General features: G+C 45.7%; 1 protein-coding gene across 3 annotated transcripts in view; it reads left to right on the plus strand.

Annotated features, from left to right (window-relative positions):
• The first annotated feature begins 4077 nt into the window (after positions 1 to 4077).
• Positions 4078 to 16116, plus strand: part of BACH2 (BTB domain and CNC homolog 2) — a 363517-nt gene continuing 351478 nt past the window's right edge. For all 3 annotated transcript variants that reach the window (XM_027603995.2, XM_027603993.2, XM_027603994.2), the window contains exon 1: positions 4078 to 4452. The gene's annotated coding sequence lies outside the window, so the exon portion shown is untranslated. The remainder of the gene's footprint in view (positions 4453 to 16116) is intronic.

The raw sequence follows: 16116 nt of genomic DNA on the forward strand, positions 1-16116 counted from the left end.
GTCTCTAGTCCAGACCTCTCTCCTGAAGGCTAGGTTCTCATGTCTCATTGCCTACTCAACTTTTCCACTTAGATGTCTGATGGGCATCTAAAATTTACTACATCCAAACCCAAATACTTGAGCTTTCCTTCCATACCTGCTCCTCCTATAGCCTTCCCTGTCTTACTAAATGTAGTATCCATTAATCAACTGTTCATGCCCAAATCCAGAATTCCCTTTGACTCCTCTTTCTCTCACATCCCACAACTGAATAATCAGTAAGTCCTGTCTGGTTTAATTTGAATATACATCTAGATTCCATTTATAGTCATCACTGTAGTCCAAATTACCATCACCTCTCTCTTAGCCTATCTCAATAACCTCAATAGCCTCCTAATAGTCTGTGCTTCCATACTCGTCCTCCCCTTCCACTTCACAAACAGAATGATCTCTTAGGAGTCAGGGCCAGTCATGCCCTTTCTCTGCAGAAATCCCTAAAAATGTCTTCTCGTTTCACCAAACTATAACCCTACTGGCTATCCCTCTGGCATCATCTCTTGTTACTCTCCTTCCTATTCTTCTGTATCAGGCATAGTAGCTTCTTTGCTATCCCTGGAGCATGCCAAGTCCTCTCTACCTCAGGGCCTTTGCACTTTCTCTTCTCCATATCTGAAAAGCTTTTCCTCAAGATAGCTTCAGAACTTGCGCCTCACTTCATTCATATCTCTGCTCAAATATTCTCATCAGGGACTCCTTCCTTGCCCCCACCACCCTATTTAAGAATGGCTCCACCCCTATCACTCCTGAGCTCCTTTACATACTCTATTTTCTTTTACAACACTCTTCACCCCCGTATATTATAACATACAACTTGATATTATATAATATTTATATAAATATTATTGTATATAGTTATATGTATATTTATATATTACACACACATAGACACACACACACAGGCTCATTGTCTTGTCTCCCTCTCCCACCCCCATCTCATCACTAGAATAAGAATTCAACATCCCAGCTTGTAGAACAGTGCCTACCACATAACAGGTAGCTCCAAAATTGTTGAACAAATCACCAAAGTTATTCAAATTTCATCAGTTCTCCCAAGTGTCACCTGTGCAGTTGCTGAGTTGGAGTTTTATGGTTTAGATACATTTTGAAACATCAGATTTTGAAATAATAAAGCCTACTCACAATTCTGAGGAATTTGCCCAATGAGTAGAACTCAGTTTCTTAACAGAACTTCCTTTAATACATTTGTTCCTCCTGGTTTTGGCATTCTCCCCCTCTAAACATCTTACTCTGTTCTCTCATTGGACATTAACTTTGTCCTGCTATATCTTGTTCAAGGTACCACATTTAAAATTCTGCCTACTGTTCTGCCTAAGGGAAACTATTATATCTTCTCAACATCATCAGATCCTCTAATTGGGTGCTGGAGAGCAAGAAAATCAAGGACTTGTGAACTGCTCATTTCTTCTGTCTTCCTTTGCTCATTTTTTGTTTCCTGAATAATTCTTCCTATCTTATTTTACAAAATCAAGGAGATTTATAGAAATAATGTTTACTGACTTCAACGCTATGGTTCAAAGTTATTATCCCCGGAAATCATATCCTGCTTAGAAATGTATCACAGATGAACCCATATTCTGGATCAGTGCACACACGTAATTATATAGGAAAAAAAAGTATGTCAGAAAAGGTTGAATGTTGCAGACATGGGAAATCAACTGACCTCTACTTAAGTTACTGCCACGAATACACAGAGAGAAGAACCTGCATCTGTTTCACATTGTAAATGCCTGAAGTGTCCAGAGCAGCACCATAAACCCAGGGAGTGGCCAGCAAATACTCACTATAAGGGTGCTAAGGCCGTCCATAGCCTAACCTCTGAGGTAGTACTGTTAAGAGTGTCCAGTACTAATTTCATATAATTCTGAATATGTTTTTATAGGCTTTAAATCAAGTAACCTACTTCTAACCATTGAAAAGGAAATAACTCACTCCTTACTAGGCTTCAAGCTCCTCAAAGGCAACGGTTTTGTCTTATTCACAGCCACAGAGCCACATGATTGCAGTACTAGACAGGACTTTAGAGGTCAACCAGTTCTAATCCAACCACCTTGAAAGACTAGGTAATACAACCTATCACAGTTGCGTTTGGTTTTTTCATCTCTAATTGCTGTTCCATCTCATACATGAGAATTTCAAACGAAGCAAACTGCAGTCTGAGTCTTTGGCAAGTAGACTAATTGAAATGACCTAATAGCCTTTGTTGGACCCATCTGGGACCAGAAGCAAGGTGGCAGTAACATCCCTTTCCTCCCCCCTCCACATCCCACACCGATGTGCCCAACTCCTCCTAGCTGGGCAGCCATGGCTGGCTTGTAAAGAAACGAATTTGCATGGCCCTCACAGGGATCTTCTCAAGCCTGGCTCTAGGAAAACATCGACTGGTGCTATTAAAATGCACAAAGTTATCACACTGGCACTCATGTACTTACAGGAATGAGGAATGCAGAAACATCACCATCCACAAGACTAAGAACTGGCCCTGCCAAGGCAGACCGGAGATCAGTCTTCTCGGTCCTCGCCAGGGCACCAGACAGGGACCTCAGAAGCAGGGTGTTTTGTCAACAACGGCACCAGACCCAAAGTCAGGAGACTGAGACCTGCTCCAAACTCTGAGGCTTCTCTTCATTTGAAAATTGTAAAAGCTAACAGAAAGAAACTCTCCATGTGGTTCCAGACCTACATGAGAGGCCCTGCAATGCTGTTAGGAAAATCAGCTTGGCCCCTTCAGCTTCCTTTCGTCCATCTCTTAGCTTTCCACACAGACGGTCAAAATTGGGCCTTTTAAAACTCTGCCTCAAAAGAAGGTGGTTCAGAGTAACACTTTGGCTGATATCACAAGACTCCCAGGGCAATGCTTCACTGCTTCCTCAGCATATGCCAGTGCCCATTTTACAGGGGGGGATTTATGATCCTTCTCTCAGTAGAGCAAGCCAAAGTTTTATAATATTCATTAAAAATCAGCACCACATGTAATAATATGGAACACTGCCGGTACACAAGGGGGCCAAGTTATAGGTGTTCAGGGAAAGTGGCAGAATTTCTTGGCCTTGGCAAGGGTAAAGTTGCAGGCACCAGCACTGCACTAACACAACCTTCTTTTATTGCAATGTTCGTTCAGTCTAAGTCCTAATTACTTTCTGTAAAATCCTCGCCACCATCAAGCTTTCTTCTGACAGGGCAGCCACACGATGGCCTTAAAGTGCAGCAGCAACACCCTGGCAGCCTCCAGAGTAAGAGGCAGCGGAGAGCGTGGAACACAGTAGGAGTTGGGGCTGAAGCTGAGAACGAGGCTCTTCATTTACACTTCGCAACTGCTCTCGACCCTTCTAAAACAAGTCGTGGGGGCTCATGGACTCGCTCAGTGGGACGGGCCGAGGCCCTCGGGTGAAGGATTCAAACGTTAACACAGCTGGGGGTCGGAAGCTACTCTTCCTCGCCCCACCCCCACTCATGGGGGACCCAGTTAGCTTTGTGGGGTCCCGTGGAGCATCTTTTCCCGCCCCTCCTGGGAAACACTAGACAACCCAGGAATCCCAGGTCTCGACGTCTGGCTCCTCTTCCTGGGGGGGTATGGCCCTGGGCTCTGCACCCCTCCCCACGTGCCACACCAGCCCTCCCCACTCCCCCACCCCACCCCACAAGCCCCCAACCCTTGCCTTTCATGGCCCTTGCGAGTCCCGAACAAGGCCGGACCCAGCCAGGCGGTCAGCCGGGCCGGGAGCAGGGGGATCTCCCCGCCGCGCTGCTGCACAAAGCGGGGAGTGCGGCGGCGGCTGAGGCGCGCCCCCTCCCGCGAGCCGGCCGAGCGCGCGCGCCCGCCCCCGCCCCTCGCCCCCCACCCCAGCCCCCGGAGCGCCATTCGCGGAGCGGCTTACGCTAGTCGCCAGGCGTACGGCGCCCCAGCGGCCGGGGAGGTGCGCTGCCCGGCTCCCGTAAAGTTATTGTGAATGGGGAGCGGGTGACGTCAGCGCCGAATGTCAACAATGTAGCGATTGAGAGTGTGGGCGTTCCGGGGAGAGCGCGAGCCGCGCGGCGCGGAGCAAACAGCGCCGAGCCGCCGCCGCCTCAGCAGCAGCAGCAGCGATCGTGCACACCCGGGCTGCGGTCGCAGCAGCGCTAACGTGAGCGCCCGCCGCCGCCCTCGCCACCCCGCCTGACTACTCCAGCTGCCGCCGGGCTCTCGCTTTCTCTCCGGCCTCCCCTCGACCCTTCCCCTCCCCCTACCCGGCACTCTCGGGGGGCTGGGAGCGAGCTGCCATGTGATGCGCGTCCTCTCGGTGAGCTTTTGGTGACCCCCCGAACCGCCCACCGCGCCGGCTCCCTGGAGGGGGCTGCAGGCTGGGAAGACGCAGGGAAGAGGAGGCGGAAAAGGACGCAAAGTTCTCTGGCGAGGTGAGTCCCCGGCCCCGGGTTCCGGGCCCCGGCGCCGGGCGGGGCGGCGGGGCAAGTTTGCGGGGTGCGCGGGGCAGGCGGGGAGGCGTGGGGGAAGCGGCGCGGGAAGGGAGCTGCGGTCGCCCGGCGCGCAGCGGCCAGTCGAGCGCGCGGCCCGCTTTTATGGCATTTTCTAGGAACGGGAAGGGGGTGGGAGCCGAGCCGGCGGACGCGCCGCGGCGAATATGCGCTCTCTCGCCAGGCTGTTTACGGCAGGCGAGGCGGCATTGTATTTTGCTCGCGTCGACGGGTGTTTTGGAACAGCAGGGGGAGGAGGAGCAGAGGGTAATAAGTCAGCGTGGGGAGGGCGGGCTGGAGGGAGGCGCGCGTCCGCGCAAGCCGGAGCAGCTGTCAGATCCACGGCCCTGTTCCCGGCCCCCAGCCCGCGATCCCCGCGCCAGGCCCGGCGGCCTCCTCCTTGCCCGCGGCGTCCGCGCCTGGGGCTGGTGACTGCGGCCAACGCGCCTTCGCGCTCAGCTGTCAGTCGCCGCTGGGTAGCTAGGACCTCCGCGACTGGCGTGGCATCAAAGCCCAAGTTTAGGGTCCCGGGAAGAGGCAAGCTGGGGGCCTCGCAGCACAGACCGCGGGAAGCGCGCTGGGTGGAATCCCTACTAGAGAATGACCGCGTTATCGGAATGCGTCCCTGGGAGCTCGAACCGCGGGGCTCGTGCCTTCCGACTGGGAAACCTTGCACCTTCCTCCCCCCAAGATTCTACATGAAATCAAAGTGCAACACACACACACACACACACACACACACACACTCTCACACTCTCACACTTTTTCCTCCCCACACTTCAGTCTCCAAGCTCCACCTAGGAGAGGAGTTTATCGAGGAGACGCCTCTCCACCTCCCCGCGCCAAGGCTCCCTGTGATCGCTCCGTACTCCTCTCACGGGTGGGTGTGCTCAGTAGCCCAGTGAGGTTGAAGAGGGCGGCGGGCGGCGCTCATGGACTACCCCAGCTGCTCGCGAGAGGGGACTCGAGTGAGCATCTCGTCCACCTCAGTCTGGCCTAGGATTTGCAGGAACTCGAACCGTGGGAGGAAGCAGGCAGGGCCGAGCGTATGCCTGTGAAAAGGGCCGCGTACCCTTGGCTTCGGGGGTTGTGGACGTGCCGGGTATCCCCAGCACCTTCTCGCGTGTAGGCGAGTTTGACAACTTGGGGAAAGTTCCAGTGTAGGCGCTGTCCCGATGGTTTTGTCTGTGGCCGGAGAAGGCGCGCCTCTCAGCTCTCGCGCCCGGTCACCGCGGTCGCTGCGACCCGTGGCCCCCGAGAAAGGGGAGGGACGAGGGCGCCCCACCCCCTACTGAGCCGCAGACTACCGGCGGTCCCGCGGGTAGCCAGACGCTGCGTTCCTCACTTTTCACCTTCACTGTCTAGGGCTGCAGTCGTACTATGTGTGTAAATTTCATCTGTTGAGCGTATTTAACTAAAAAGGGTAATTACTTCAGATAAAAATCCTTTTCTGCCTAGTGGGAACCTTGGCGGAGATGATGCCTAATGAGATATTTTGCTTTTGTCTGTTTAGAGTAAAATTAGAGATGTTAACTCTGATAACGGTTTTCTCAGATCATTAAAATGTAACATGTAGGAAAGGCATGTCGAGCCGCGAAGCTCTGGCTGACGTGAAAGAAGCTGCGCGTGAAAGGCTGCCACTCTCTCCGCGGAGAGGGCTATTTTAGTAAGGCAGCGGGCGTCTTGCTTAAAATGTGAGATGGCCCCACCCTGGTTCTCTGGCAGCTCCCGAGTAAATGGCATTTTTCATTCTTGCAGGTAGCAATAAACGTGAGTCAAAGTGACATCTTGTTAGAATTAGTCTTTAGTCTGTAAGAGAGATTGCTAAATTACAGTGTTGCGTTCAAACTGCTCCAGTGAAAGGTCTGTCAGCATTTCCATTATAAATTCAGGTTTTCAGGAGTTTATAATTTCACCACAAAACTTGTGGTGGCTGAAGTGTTTTTCCCTTCCAGTGTTCTGGTTTAGACAATACACTGATTGCCCAATTCTGCCCTATTTGCTGTTCCTGAAACTTGGAATGTCATACACGGGGGGGGGGGGTGTCCCCAAAATGGAATACACGACCATGAAATGAAAAACTTTTGTTAGAACACACTTTATTTATGCAGAGCAATATTTTCATTTCGGATTTTGGAAGGCTTTAGGTTTGACATTTGGTAATCTTAAGTGTGTTGAGTTAATTCCTCTGGTATCTGTCGATTGTGCAGGTGGATCGAAATATCAGTTCGTATTGTATATGCCAGGATTACATGGAAAAACATTCTCTTCATACATGTGTATGTCTGAACTCTCAGCTAAATTATGAATACCCATTTTAGTTACTTTTCTGTTCTTTGTAGATTGCATGTGAGGATCTGCCATAGAGAAGGAGTAAGGCAGAAAGGGAGGGAGGGAATCAGAACAACCCACTCCCCCCTCCCCAATTCACTTTTCAGTATCACTAATGCCTGGGAGGAAACCATTTATTCTCTTTCTATTGAATCATGCCTTTGACTCAGTGTCTTCAGGCAAGTCCCTTCCAGTGGCTCAACCTCTGGCTGCTGTATGAGGGGCTTAATTATTTGCGAACTGCCTTGAAATCCCTGGATGAAAGGCACTGCATAAGTGCAAAGTATTGTTATTCAGATATGGAATTTAATGATCCATTACAGTTCATCAGGAAATGCACTTTGCAGTGATGGTAGGAAACGTTTCCACCTGATAGAGGGTAATAATAACTGCTTAAAAGTAGGTTCAGATTACAGATGAGACAATTAACTCTAGCCATGTGCTCTTCAATTTGTTGCAATTCATTTTGTGATCAAAGTGAGTCGCAGAGAGCCAGATGGTCAGGTTCATGTTCAAATCTCTCCTAGGCCAGCCCTTCACTTCTGGGCCCACTGTCTGCATGCCGTCGGGACTTATTCATTAGCGCTTGTGAGCTGTTCTGCAGAATGTATGATCAGGGACTCCTGTGATGCCAACAAAAGGGCTCAGGCCTATCTATATTGTTGGGAGCAGTTTAATTTTACTTGGATTAACTCACGCTTAGTGTCTCTGGTATGGATCCAGCCTTAACAAGGGAGGAGAGGGATCCTAGAGGCTCTCTAGCTCAGCTGTGTAGCTCTTTCACTCCCCTACCTTTTGTACCTCAGATTTCAGGCGGTATGGTATCTGGCTTGTTGTAAATGCTGGCTTCGTTGCTGAATGAATGACAGAATACTTAGAGAAATAAATACCCTTCCTGTTTTGCAGAGGGGGTGTGGTGTACGACCAGCTTTGTGGGCATGTGCTTGCTCTGTTGCATCCTCCTCCCCGCTCAGAAGGATCTCACAGTTGGTTGAATCTTCTGTTGTTAATCGTCTTGAAATCCTTAATAATTCTTGAATTCAGAGCGCTTCATTTTCATTTTTCACTCTCCTGGTGGGGGAGGGGGGGTGTAGCACGAAGGGGCAGGCAACCACTACTTTGTCTCAGCTTCTTGTCGTGGACTGTTGCCAGGTAGGAATGGGTGGGAATACTGGCTTTGTGTTACCATGTCATCTGATTTATCCTAGAGGAGCTGTTTATCTGGACTTTTACGTGGAATTCTTAATTTTTAAATATTAGCTCAAAATTTTTTAAATGTTGGATGAGATACGCAGTTGCTAGATCTGGCCTGCAGGCAGCCTGTCTTCTACCACTGAACCAGCTAAAACATCTTACTGTTTAATATTTCTGTATCTGGCTATTTTCTAAGTGCCTGGCACATAGTAGATGATCTATGAGTCTCCACCAAATAAATGGTTGTAGCCATCCAAAAAGTTGCAAGATGCAAGAAAAACAAAACTTGAAATCCACACTGAGTCCCACTCAGGTATTGATAAATTTCTTTTTGAGAGAGAATGCAACATGAAAGGCCAGAGACTTAATACCATGGGCACCATGTAATCCTCTGCAGGTACATAATCCCATTGCTTTTGAATAACCTTGTTCTCTATGTAGTTGTTATTGACCAGATGGGGTAACTTGGCTATTTATTGCCTGAGGACCTACACAAGAAATTGACATTTGAAAACACCCACTAAAATAATAGCTATGATTTGTTGAATGCTCATTATGTGCCAGAAACAGTGTTAACTAATTTACCTGTACGTATCTCATTGGCTCCTCAAAGCAACCCTGTGAAGTAGGCATTGTGCCCATTCTACAGAAGAGGAATTTTCTCATTTTATGTTGCCAAGAATTTCATCTGAATGCAGTGTGTGTTTTCTTGACTGCCTAAAGGTTATTCCGCATCCTGTATACACAATCCAGCCCTGAGTCAGTGACTAGGTGTGAGGTGGGGACCATGGTAAACAGAGGACATGGTTCCTACTCTCCTGTACAGGGAACAGAAAACAATACTAGAGGCAACATCTTTGTCAAAACCTACGTTTATACAGCAAACACTGCATCTGCCTCCCCGTTCCTCCCCTTTTCGTAACCGGATGTTAAGGAAGCTCCAGCGACATAGGACCCTACCAGAGGCACTGGAGGATTGGAAGCCAGGGCTGGTTGTAAAAATTTGCATTTTGGGGGAAAAGAAGATAAACTTCTGGCTCCACCGGAGCCACGTTAGGCAAAGCAGCAGCAAGTCCTTGGGAATGACAGAAAATCACTCCTGTTTTGTCAGTGACAATGTATGACCTAGTCCTGGCCCATCTTTAAATTTTATGTAAATATTTACACATTGTTCGAGTCCAAACTGAAACCTGCTGTGAACTAAATATTTTGTAAATTCAGATAGATTGCCCACAATATCCTTTTTTTTTTTTTTTTTGGTCTAAGACGTTTCATAAAAAAGTAGTTTTCTTTGCCAATTCAGCATTTTTTTCTTTTACTTTTTTCCCCTTTTCTTTTCTCCTTCTTGTTAATTTCAGATGTCAGTCTACCTAAAACTGAAACCTAATCTTACCATCAGCATGCTGCTCAGCTTCCCTGATGCTGGAAGTATCCTCAGAATCACTTCTCTGTCCTTTTCAAGGACCATTTCTTTTCTAAAGAATATGGAAATTGAACCTTATCCTACTAGTAGCACTACTTCACAAATCAGGCAGGAATTTTGCCTTTGTTTTTCCTTGAGCTATTTTTTTCCAAAATAATAAATCTCCCCGATCTGAAAGCATTTCACGTACTCGTTCATTGTAGTCCTTGGAATTACAGCCAAAATGTCTCTCAGTCTTCCCCAGTGACTTCATAATCATCATTTCTCCAGCATATTCCCCTGGTTAACTTCTCTTTTGTTCCCTAGCCTGGTAATAAATTGTCCTTTGGTTCTGAGATATGTCATTTTCCTCCCTGACCTTTTTGTGCATCTCTTGAAGGCTGTAGGACACACTGCAGATGCCCCTGAGAGCTGGCGCTTGGTTGCGAGCGAGCTCCTGTCTTTGTGTCAGCTTTCATCTTTTCCTTCCCCAAGCATTTAAACCTCCACTGTCCAGTGCTCCCAGGCTTCTCGTAATTGTTTTCATTTGTTCCTGAGCCTGCAGCTAGCATGTGACAAACTCCAGGTTCATGGCAGAAGAAATCTTTTTGAGTTTCCTGGTCCTCCATCAATTGTAGCCTTGCATATCCTTCTCTTTTCTCTCCCTGGTCACTTTCCGCAGATGCTTCTGGAGTTTCCTCAGGACCCTCCATGAGTCTCGCTCAGAAGGCTTAGACTTTCACTTTGGAGTTTAAAGTTGGGAAAGGCCAGGGTGGTGATTCCCATTCTACAAGCATGAAGACAAGGGGAAGGTACATACTCAGCAGGTTTCCTTAGTATCCACACACTATTAGCAGTTTTTATTTTCTTCCCATTCTGTATTTTCCTAAGCGAAAAACCACATGGATGCAACTAAGTGGGCCCAAGTGTTCAGAAGTGCCAGTCTTTAGAGATAGATGCCTCATTCATTCCATAAATAAACATATACTGAGCATCTCTTATGTGGCAAGCATGGTGTTAGGTGATCATAGTGTTCAAGGGGAGCAAACCCAGTCCTGGTCCCTGTCCTAGTGAAGAACGACATCAAGTAGGAGAGATGACAGGGCACCCGGGTGGCTCAGTCAGTTAAGCGTCCAACTCTTGATTTCAGCTCAGGTCATGATCTCAGGATGGTGAGGTTGGCCCATATCAGGATCCGTGCTCAGTTGGGAGACAGAGCTTGCTTGAGATCCTCTCCCTCTCCTTCGGCCCCTCCCCCTGCTGTGCTCTCTCTCTGTCTCTCAGATAAATAAATAAATCTTAAAAAAGTAGAGATGACATTAATTAGGTAGTGACAGATCACCCACTACATGTTCTGTGAACAAAGGTATTCCATGCAGCAGAGGGCATATGGGGGGATTTCACCAGGTTGGGAAGTTGGGGTAGACCTCCCTGAGAAATTAGTGGAGTGAGCTGCCGTCAGGGCCTATCTGAAACTTGGGGCTTGCCGTTTCCTCATAACCTCCTAATCCTATTAATTCACTACTATCTTTGGCCCTTTGGAGTATTGCATAAACCATGATATAACCCTTGGGGCCATTTTGGCAAATAATGGTTCCTGTATACAGAGTCCAGAATTGATTTATTTACCTGTGTCTTTAGAACCTGATAAAAACAGAATTGTTAATTGCCAAGAATACTGTTCATTTTCATACTTGGAAAGAAATTCAAGGTAGCATTTTTATTTTGAACCTATTTAGGGTCATTTTGACATTTAAATGATTAGAAGTTACACAGACATCCTTCCCAGTTGGCAGGTATGTGTGTGACCTGGGCAAGGATCATTAGTGAAAATGTGAGTCCAGCTTCTGTATGAAACCCCTGCTTAGCTCAGAGCAGGAAGGTTTCCAGCCTCTGAAGACCAAGAAGGATTATTTAGACTATTCTTAGCACAATTTAGGAGTTTTGACAGTATTTATTTTATTTTAAGGCATTTTTAAAAAAGATTTACTTATTTATTTTAGAGAGAGAGAATAAGCAGGGGGAGAGGCAGAAGCAGAGGGAGAGATAGAATCCACAAGCAGTTTCCCCGCTGAGCACAGAGCCCGACTTGGGGCTTGATCCGAGGACCCTGAAATCAGGACCTGAGCCAAAACCAAGAGTTGGTGGCTCAGTCTGTTGAGTATCTATTTAAAACAAACTGACAGTATCTATTTAAAACGAACTACTATATTGTATGCTAAAACTCTTTTTCTTTGATAATAGCTAACCTATGTTGGGAGCTTCCTATGTGTGTTATTCATATCAACTCATTTAATCCTTGTAACAACCCAGAACTAGGTGTGATCATTAGAAGCTAAGGCATAGATGTCACCCAGCTAATGAGGGGTAGAGCTGGGATTGGAAACTAGGTGTCTGATGCTAGAGCCTCTTCCCTTAACCACCATGCTTTTCTGTGCCCCCACCTTCTCCCCTCCCCCTGCTTTTCCTTTTTGCTCTCTAGCAGTTCTCAGAAGTGGAAATATAGGCCAACTGCAATATTGGATTATTTTGTTGATGTCTATCTGAAAGATAAAATTGAAAAATAATGTGCCAGTGAACTCGAATGAATATCTTTTGTCTCTCATATGATTCACTTTCTAGCAATTTCATTCCTCAGGTTTAATTGTCCATTTGGGGATCAGAGAACAGAAGTGGTGACATAAAGACCAAAGAAGAGCTAGATAAAGAACATGAATCCCATGGCTCTGTCCCCAGGATTTTCTTGTAGTTCAAGCTTCTACCTTTTGTTAAGTGAAGACTTTGTTTTTAGCTTTTTTTTGTTGTTGTTAATGAGGTAGGAAAGGTGAAAGAAACCATTCCTATACTAGGTAGATTATTCTACTGAGGTGGAAGAATTTCATCTGGAACCAATTCCATTAGAGCTCCTAATTAGAAATATTATCTATAGTAACAGATAAAAGCAGGTAACCTTTGCTCTCATTCTGGTCAATTTCAGGAAGAGATTATCTTGCCAGATTAGCATGTTGCAACTCTCAACTGGGGATTTGAATGGTTTTAAAGGACTCAGCGAGGCAGTTGGTTTGGCAGTGACCCTGATTATCTCAGGTTTGCAGGGTCACTGTTGAGAATGCTGACTCAGCTCTGCCCTGGGACGGACATCCAAGTTGTCTTCCTTAGTCAAGAGGCATTATTCTTGGGAGCTGCTAGAACATCAAGCATACATTTGAAGCCCAATTTGGAAAATGATCTAGCATATGAATGTATTGTGCTTATTTTTCAGTATTTAGTTCAAATTTTGGAGATGGCTAAATGAGGAGATGCTTAGTGTGTCACTGTTGGAGGTTTTAAGTGATTAAAAAAATCAAGCAGATGAGTGCATAAAGATTTCTATGCAAACAATGATGAGCTTAAATTAAAGCTGCTGATTTCGTCTGAGAATTACTTGCATTGATTTGTAGAATATCTATATGGGTTCAAGATTCCATATTATGCAAATGAATGAGCTCTGAAGAGTCAAACTGTGAAAAAAAAATGAAATTACCTATAAAGATATTATTACCCATTCAGCAAGAAGAAAATGTAGACATACTTAGAGTTAACCCTTACTTTTCAGCTATCTCCTTGGGAAGATCAGTGTCAAGGATGATGATCCTTTCTGCAGCTGTAAAGCTAGGCAAGGTTTGCTATCAATTCTTCACTATCTTCTTTTCCATCCTTCTGCACTCTGCTACCTTTCAGCCACCAGTGCCCTTAACTAGTCCCTTGTTCCCTTTCAAAACCAATCTCAGAAAGGGATTTTATGAAACCAATTTTACTAGGGTGTAAATAACAGCATTTCTAGTATCATACTTCTTTCTGAAGCATCAGCATATTAATAGGAGGCAAAGCCAAAGAAGCGAGATTCTGTAGATGGAAATGTTAAGATTTCACACACTCGTAAACTGGTTATTGGAGGACATTTCTGAGTGAAGGGAGGGCTGTTTATAAATCCAACCCTGGATAGAGGATATAGATAAGCAGAGGATAAAAGCCAGTGTAATAGGGGCGCCTGGGTGGCTCAGTCGTTAAGCGTCTGCCTTTGGCTCAGGTCGTGATCCCAGGGTACTGGGATCGAGCCTCACATCGGGCTCCCTGCTCTGCAGGGAAGCCTGCTTCTCCCTCTCCTACTCCCCATGCTTGTGTTCCCTCTCTCGCTATGTCTCTCTCTGTCAAATAAATAAGATCTTAAAAAAAAAACCACTGCAATATTAAAAATAAAAAGGGCCGATGATTTTTAATGTTACAATAAATACATTTGTCAGTGAATACAACCTTCCTTCTGCCAAACACTGGATCTGATCACACAAACCTGTGTGACAAGATGGTATGTTATTTGACATTTAAACAGAGCTTCAAGGAAAAGCCACTTGGTTTATAATTAGGAATTTTTGTTATTTTAGTAGCAGTGAACTCAAAATACTCTATTATCCTTAAGCGTTCAATTTTAGGAGAAAAAAAAGCAGCGGACCCCACTCAACTGCCTCCCTACCCTATTTTGTTACTAAAACTTGAATTGATACATTTACAAACTGGCATGCCCTATGCTATTAGCATGGTGCTGACATCTGCATATTTGGAGAAGTTGACTGACTAATGAAGCCGTGCTTATTTTAGATAGACATGTTGCCTGCTTAAATACCCAGTTGTGGAGTCTCAACTGCCTTGCGTAGCACTCCTTCCCCAGGGCAAACTCCTCCAGCAACCATGCTATGTTGAGTTGATGGCGCCATCTAGTGCCTATCTGTGGAACTGTCCCGCTGGACGTTCTTCCTTTGCTGTATAGGTCAGATCCCTGAGCAGCTGGGTGGAAGAGGACCCTTTTCTGGGAGTTCACCGTCTAGTGGGGGACCTTTCTCTAATTCCTACCTTTCCTCTGTCTTCGTTGTTTTGTTATACCTCCATGCCTTCTTTTCTCCCTGACTCCCATTTCCTTCTGTTCCTCAATCACTAGTATCCCCTTCCTGTAGCCATTCTTCCTTCTATTTTTCTCTTCCAATTCTTGGTCATTTCTTTTTTTTGAAGCAAAAAAAAAAAAAAATCAGTGCTCATAACTGATAAATATAAAGATTTTTTAAATGTTACATTATGCCAAAGTAAGAGAATGCCTTGCATTTTAAAGTGAAATTAATCATTTAAACCATGTTAAAAGAACCAGAGTGAAACCAAAGACCAAGTCCAAAAGTCTTATTTAGAAGACTGTCCCCTTATCTTCCTCTAATTAGATGCTTCCTCAAACATAGTCAATCAGGAGGCTTTTTTTGTTTTTAATTAGTTTTGGAACTATTGTTATAGTACCATTTTTCTCTTTTTACGTTGCAGATTTAACCTCTCACTCGTATTTTACCTTTGAGACAGTTTCATGGACTGTCCTGGAACGCTGTCTCACTAGCATGGTGTAGTCTCTATGGGAAAATGCGTTCTGAGTTCCAGACAACCAGTTTTCCTGTAGATTTTTGGGTCCTGTATTAGATCAGAAACCAGAGATGAAAGACATGTAGGACAAACGTGAGATGTAATTACTCTGTAACATTGTGGGATCTGAATTAGAGTACAGGTTTAAGTCTCCCACATCAAACAGTGAATTTTAAATTTCCACTATGTTAAGCATCTTGATATTGTGGGTTTGAAAGTAAGTCCCCTCTGAAAAACAGGAACTGTGCTGGTCTGTTACCAGTTTTTGTGGTCGGTAGGGCAACTATTTTGATTTTTCAGAAGGGAGGAAAAGCAGTTAAATCCAGTTAAAATTAAAACCAGTTAAAAGTAACTGGCTTGTAAGATTTGAATGCAGCTGTTCCACACATCACAACACTGAGAGTGAGCTGTTTGTTTATCACCACTATTCATTATTATGAGTCGTTGCTCCTTTTGGAGCAGTGGCGTATAGATTATTTGTATTTTTGGTCTAACCTTGGAAAATAGAACTGCAAGGGTTGAGAGGTTCCTGTTTGCTAATTTGCATGTACCTTGTTTTGATTTTTTGCTGGGTAGGTGTGTGCACCTTATGTATGCAAGAGTAATTTAGCATGTCAGCAGTTTCCTACCAGAAGCGCTTGCTGACTCATGCAGCTGTGCGGCACTCAGCTGGCCGAACTGTAAACTGCCCACAGCACCATGCTGCCCTTGCAGAGCACCCAGGCGGGTGAACGACTGGCAGGCAGGCTATTTTCAGATCTGCAGTCACTGCTGAGCTGGGTTCCCTTCTTCCAGCAGCCAGTCAGAGCCTTCCGGTTGCAGGGTAGAATACTGGGCATCTTTCTACCTTTGCAGAGACTGCGTAAGAACCATGGCACTTCTGGGACTCCCTCAGGAGAATGGATTTTTTTGCTTCATTTAAATTTTCTGGGGATCTTTAAGGGCAGAAGGGTAAGGGGATGGTATTAAGGGGAAAGGTATATGCTGCTATTTCTTCCTTAGCACTAGAAGGAACTCTCATAAACCTTTAACATACGTTTTCTTGGTGTAACTGAAACGTGACCTAGTTCTTCCTCCGGGAAGGAGCATGTGCCTTGAGTGGGGAAGTAGGGGAGTGGGTGCTCAGTGGCTAGCTAGCCTGGCATGGTTTTGTGTGGTTCGAGCCCTTAAGTGATGACAGAGTTTGTTTATATCCGTCGCATGTTATTAAGGTTATAAAACAAAACAAAACAAAAAAACAACCACCT

Source organism: Zalophus californianus, chromosome 7 (assembly GCF_009762305.2).
Source record: "Zalophus californianus isolate mZalCal1 chromosome 7, mZalCal1.pri.v2, whole genome shotgun sequence".
In the NCBI taxonomy this organism is placed as follows: domain Eukaryota; kingdom Metazoa; phylum Chordata; class Mammalia; order Carnivora; family Otariidae; genus Zalophus; species Zalophus californianus.